Genomic DNA, 6000 nt, shown 5'->3' with positions numbered 1-6000 from the left:
ATGTGCCCCGACTTACCCTTGCTGGGTGAGTCCCTCAGACCTTGCTGGTATGCACCGCAGTCCTTTCTCTGCTTCCAAGAGACTTGCCGATGCTAAGGCTTGTTGGGTCCAATCTGGTCACCGACACCGCAGCACTCAACAGACTTTGTGGAGCAGCTTGAATCCGGCTCCTGGTTGTCATTGGTGCCTCCTGGACCTCGTGGCTGAAGAGTCAAGACACCCATCAACTCACCTGAAGCACCCAACATCTCTGGGTATTGGTCCATCGTGCCCCTAGTCATTGGAAAGTGACCCAGACTCTGTCTCCTCTGCTTTCAGGTTCCTTCCATCCTAGATCCAGGCTTTAATTGCTTTGGACACTTCTCCTCTTCACGGAAGCAGCACTTCTTCGCCAGTTTCCATTGAAATCGACGACGCGACCCGACAGCAAAAGACACCTATGCACCCGGCTTCCCTTGGTGAGGTAACACGAGTACTCCGGTGCTCCCGTGGGTGCTAGCCCTAGAACTTCCTAAGACCAAAGGGGTTTCGTCCTGACTTGGTTCTAAGTGTCCCTAATCTTTAAATTTCAAAGCGCGACATTGCCCATAGAAGCTTACGGGAACCCGTGGTTGTCTTTACACACTGCACACGGCCCCCGTGGGTCTCCTGTGTCACAACCTTGGGTGGTTCCTTGGGTTCCCAGCGATTCTACAGGCTCTAGGCCTTGTGTCTAGTTCAGTCATGGTTCTTATACCACTTTTTGGGTATACGGTTTGGTATGTCCCTAGGGCCCAAAAGTGTATTTGTGCTATCACTGTTGAGTGCTAAATTAAGTACTTCAAACTCCAGTCTCATAAAGAGACTAGAGGGGTGTGTTTATCTTACATACATATATTTTAAATATATACCTGGTGTGGTTGTCCTTTCATTTGGTCATTCAAGAGATTATAGACTGGTAAAACAAGCTGCTTTGCATTCCTTCAAGACTTAGCCTGAAGGCTGCTCTCCATAGCTACCACTAGGATAGCTTTCATATAAGGTTGTCTTTAACCAATTCACTATAAGGGGTTGTTTGGATTGATAGTTGCTCACTAGAACTAGTGGACAGCACATATCAGGCCAACTTCTCACACCGGTTAACATAGGAATTCCAAAAATACTGGGTAAAATGGGATTACTATGCACAGGAGTGTAATAGCTAAAGCGGCTAATACCTGCTTTCTTTCGAACAGCTGACCATATGGAAAATGCACAATGGACACGACCCACTTGGCCTAATGCACAAAGGAGCTGCAAGAAAGTAGAGTAGTTAATGGAGCTCAGGTCATCATGGAATTCGCGCCTCAGCTAAGCGGTTAAGCCCACATATATTCGTAGTCGCAATCTGTAATTTATTCATAGAATAAAATTTTAAAAAGAAGCCACACTATGCTGCTTTTAAATACGCATGCATCTATCGGCTTGACTCGTCACCCAGACCACCCGGCCCGCCCCATCTTCCCCACCTTCACCCCCCAACAACCACCCTAGAGAAGCACGCCCCCCCACCCACAAACCACAACTGAGCAGAAGGCCAGAATTTATCATAATGATGCCACCCACTGTAACACTACCCCACTCTCCATGTCACCTAACCTACTTAACCAGTGAAGAAAAAAGAAAAAATCCCCACATCAAAATATATTACCTGTAGATAAAGAAAAAGGGAAATGCAGGCCCACCCGTCAAGCAGTACCCTAGTTACCATCCCTTAATACCTCAGTACACTGCTCCCACAAAGAAAAATACCCCCTACTTACATATAATCACATGTCTAACCAAGGGGCCTGCCCCTCACCTACCCAGATTATCAACCAAACGCAGAGTGATTAGGCCAGAAATCTCATTTAAATATGCTTGTGCATTTATTTCTGAAGTAAATGTCCACACTTTCCCTTTAAGGATAACTTTTAAGTGGGTAGGATTTATCAAAAACACCTGACATCCCAACCCCTGAAAAGGAATAAACATCTGTCCTAACTGCCACCTCCTTTCCACTGTGACATGGCAGAAATCTGGGCGAACAAAAAACGTATGACCCTCAAAGGAGTGTTTTGCCTCAGGCAGGGCTTTATCAAATATTACCTGCCGGAGAACAAAGCTACCAGAGAAAACCAGAGTCACCCTAGGTTTCTCCACTTAATTTGTCAATTTGTCCTCATCATCAATGGAAGCCTGTGAAACCACTGCACTTCTGAGTCCCAGTCCCAGGGGGACAGACCTGGAAAGGTCCCCTTTAACAAGCCCAGCATAAATGCCCTAATATCAATCCCTTCAACATTTTCTGCAAGACCTAAAAACTTCAAAATATTTCTCCATTGGTGAATTTCAAAATCCTCTAGTTTCCATTGGACATCGACAATTTGAGATTCCTGCTTTTCTGTGGGTGGAAAAGTCACATGTAAATAATTTTTTTAAAGATTAAGATCGATAATAGTCAAATTATAGGAAAGTTCTAAAGAACGTTGAGATTTTCTACTTAGTTCTAGATACTGAAACCAATTTAAGCAGGATAAACAGTTAAAATTTAAAAAACTCAAAGCACCTCGCACCTTATTCCTCATTGGCAATACAAAATCTTCAAAACACTGTCAAGGTATTGCTTTCCGGAGTGCCCAGGCCTGCAATATACCTGTCAGCTCAGCCTTACGGTGGAGGGAGTTGCAGTGACAGCATCTGAAGGGGGCAGCTCAGCCTTACGGTGGAGGGAGTTGCAGTGACAGCATCTGAAGGGGGCAGCTCAGCCTTACGGTGGAGGGAGTTGCAGTGACAGCATCTGAAGGGGGCAGCTCAGCCGTACGGTGGAGGGAGTTGCAGTGACAGCATCTGAAGGGGGCAGCTCAGCCTTACGGCGGAGGGAGTTGCAGTGACAGCATCTGAAGGGGGCAGCTCAGCCTTACGGTGGAGGGAGTTGCAGTGACAGCATCTGAAGGGGGCAGCTCAGCCTTACGGTGGAGGGAGTTGCAGTGACAGCATCTGAAGGGGGCAGCTCAGCCTTACGGTGGAGGGAGTTGCAGTGACAGCATCTGAAGGGGGCAGCTCAGCCTTACGGTGGAGAGAGTTGCAGTGACAGCATCTGAAGGGGGCAGCTCAGCCTTACGGTGGAGGGAGTTGCAGTGAGAGCATCTGAAGGGGGCAGCTCAGCCTTACGGTGGAGGGAGTTGCAGTGACAGCATCTGGAGGGGGAAGCTCAGCCTTACGGTGGAGGGAGTTGCAGTGAGAGCATCTGAAGGGGGCAGTCCAGCCTTACGGTGGATGGAGTTGCAGTGACAGCATCTGAAGGGGGAAGCTCAGCCTTACGGTGGAGGGAGTTGCAGTGAGAGCATCTGAAGGGGGCAGCTCAGCCTTACGGTGGAGGGAGTTGCAGTGAGAGCATCTGAAGGGGACAGCTCAGCCTTACGGTGGAGAGAGTTGCAGTGACAGCATCTGAAGGGGGCAGCTCAGCCTTACGGTGGAGGGAGTTGCAGTGAGAGCATCTGGAGGGGGCAGCTCAGCCTTACGGTGGAGGGAGTTGCAGTGAGAGCATCTGAAGGGGGCAGCTCAGCCTTACGGTGGAGGGAGTTGCAGTGACAGCATCTGAAGGGGGCAGCTCAGCCTTACGGTGGAGGGAGTTGCAGTGACAGCATCTGAAGGGGGCAGCTCAGCCTTACGGTGGAGGGAGTTGCAGTGACAGCATCTGAAGGGGGCAGCTCAGCCTTACGGTGGAGGGAGTTGCAGTGAGAGCATCTGAAGGGGGCAGCTCTGCCTTACGGTGGAGGGAGTTGCAGTGAGAGCATCTGAAGGGGGCAGCTCAGCCTTACGGTGGAGGGAGTTGCAGTGAGAGCATCTGAAGGGGGCAGCTCAGCCTTACGGTGGAGGGAGTTGCAGTGAGAGCATCTGAAGGGGGCAGCTCAGCCTTACGGTGGAGAGAGTTGCAGTGACAGCATCTGAAGGGGGCAGCTCAGCCTTACGGTGGAGGGAGTTGCAGTGAGAGCATCTGGAGGGGGCAGCTCAGCCTTACGGTGGAGGGAGTTGCAGTGAGAGCATCTGAAGGGGGCAGCTCAGCCTTACGGTGGAGGGAGTTGCAGTGAGAGCATCTGAAGGGGGCAGCTCAGCCTTACGGTGGAGAGAGTTGCAGTGACAGCATCTGGAGGGGGCAGCTCAGCCTTACGGTGGAGGGAGTTGCAGTGAGAGCATCTGAAGGGGGCAGCTCAGCCTTACGGTGGAGGGAGTTGCAGTGACAGCATCTGAAGGGGGCAGCTCAGCCTTACGGTGGAGAGAGTTGCAGTGACAGCATCTGGAGGGGGCAGCTCAGCCTTACGGTGGAGGGAGTTGCAGTAACAGCATCTGAAGGGGGCAGCTCAGCCGTACGGTGGAGGGAGTTGCAGTGACAGCATCTGAAGGGGGCAGCTCAACCTTACGGTGGAGGGAGTTGCAGTGACAGCATCTAGAGGGGGCAGCTCAGCCTTACGGTGGAGGGAGTTGCAGTGACAGCATCTGGCGGGGGCAGCTCAGCCTTACGGTGGAGGGAGTTGCAGTGACAGCATCTGGAGGGGGCAGCTCAGCCTTACGGTGGAGGGAGTTGCAGTGACAGCATCTGAAGGGGGCAGCTCAGCCTTACGGTGGAGGGAGTTGCAGTGACAGCATCTGAAGGGGGCAGCTCAGCCTTACGGTGGAGGGAGTTGCAGTGAGAGCATCTGAAGGGGGCAGCTCAGCCTTACGGTGGAGAGAGTTGCAGTGACAGCATCTGAAGGGGGCAGCTCAGCCTTACGGTGGAGGGAGTTGCAGTGAGAGCATCTGGAGGGGGCAGCTCAGCCTTACGGTGGAGGGAGTTGCAGTGAGAGCATCTGAAGGGGGCAGCTCAGCCTTACGGTGGAGGGAGTTGCAGTGAGAGCATCTGAAGGGGGCAGCTCAGCCTTACGGTGGAGGGAGTTGCAGTGACAGCATCTGGAGGGGGCAGCTCAGCCTTACGGTGGAGGGAGTTGCAGTGAGAGCATCTGAAGGGGGCAGCTCAGCCTTACGGTGGAGGGAGTTGCAGTGACAGCATCTGAAGGGGGCAGCTCAGCTGTACGGTGGAGGGAGTTGCAGTGACAGCATCTGGAGGGGGCAGCTCAGCCGTACGGTGGAGGGAGTTGCAGTAACAGCATCTGGAGGGGGAAGCCTAATGCATTTACCAATGCTTGTTTGCATTGTTGCCCAGGCCCAACCCGCTCTTCCTCATGCCAGTCTGTGCCTGAAATGCCAGCCTGAGCGAGTGCTGGCACTGCAATATCGACCCTCCTAGACTAAGAAACCTAATGAATTTACCAATGTTCATTTGCATTGTTGCCCAGGCTGAACCAGCTCTACCGCATGCCAACCTGTAACCAAAATGCCAGCCTGAACGTGCACTGGCACTGCAGTTTGGACCTTCCGAGACTAAGAACTCTAATGCATTTACCAATGCTTGTTTGCATCGTTGCCGGGCTGACCCATCTCTCCCGCCTGCCAGCCTGTACCTGAAGTGCCAGTCTGAGTCTGTGCTGACACTGCAGTTTTTTGTGGCGTTTCTGGGTGATGCGGGCGTAGAGTGCGTTGTGGTAGCCGAGTCTGCTGCTGATAAGTGCGTGGGTGACCATCTTTCTGGACTCGGTGGGGATCCACTTGAAGTTCCTTTGGAGCAGGCGTAGCATGTCGAAGCAGGATGATGAGACGGCGTCGATTTGTTGGTTCATGGTGAGCGAAGAGTCCAAGATGATGCTGAGCTTTCGTGCGTGGTCTGTGGGTCTGGTGGGGATCCAAGATCTGCAGCTCACCATCAGTCGTCCCTATGCGGAGGGGCTGGAGCCCAGGATGAAGAAACACTAATCATAAAACTAATCTAATAACCCAGGGCCCGATTCACAGAACTAACTTAAGACAAAATCCTAAACTTACTACCATTTTGGTATTCACAGAAGGCACTTACTCATTTTGGTATTCACAGAAGGCACTTACTCATTTCGGTATTCACAGAAGTTA

Source organism: Triturus cristatus, chromosome 4_1, assembly GCF_964204655.1.
Source record: "Triturus cristatus chromosome 4_1, aTriCri1.1, whole genome shotgun sequence".
Classification (NCBI taxonomy): Eukaryota; Metazoa; Chordata; class Amphibia; order Caudata; family Salamandridae; genus Triturus; species Triturus cristatus.
This window is presented reverse-complemented; position numbering follows the sequence as displayed.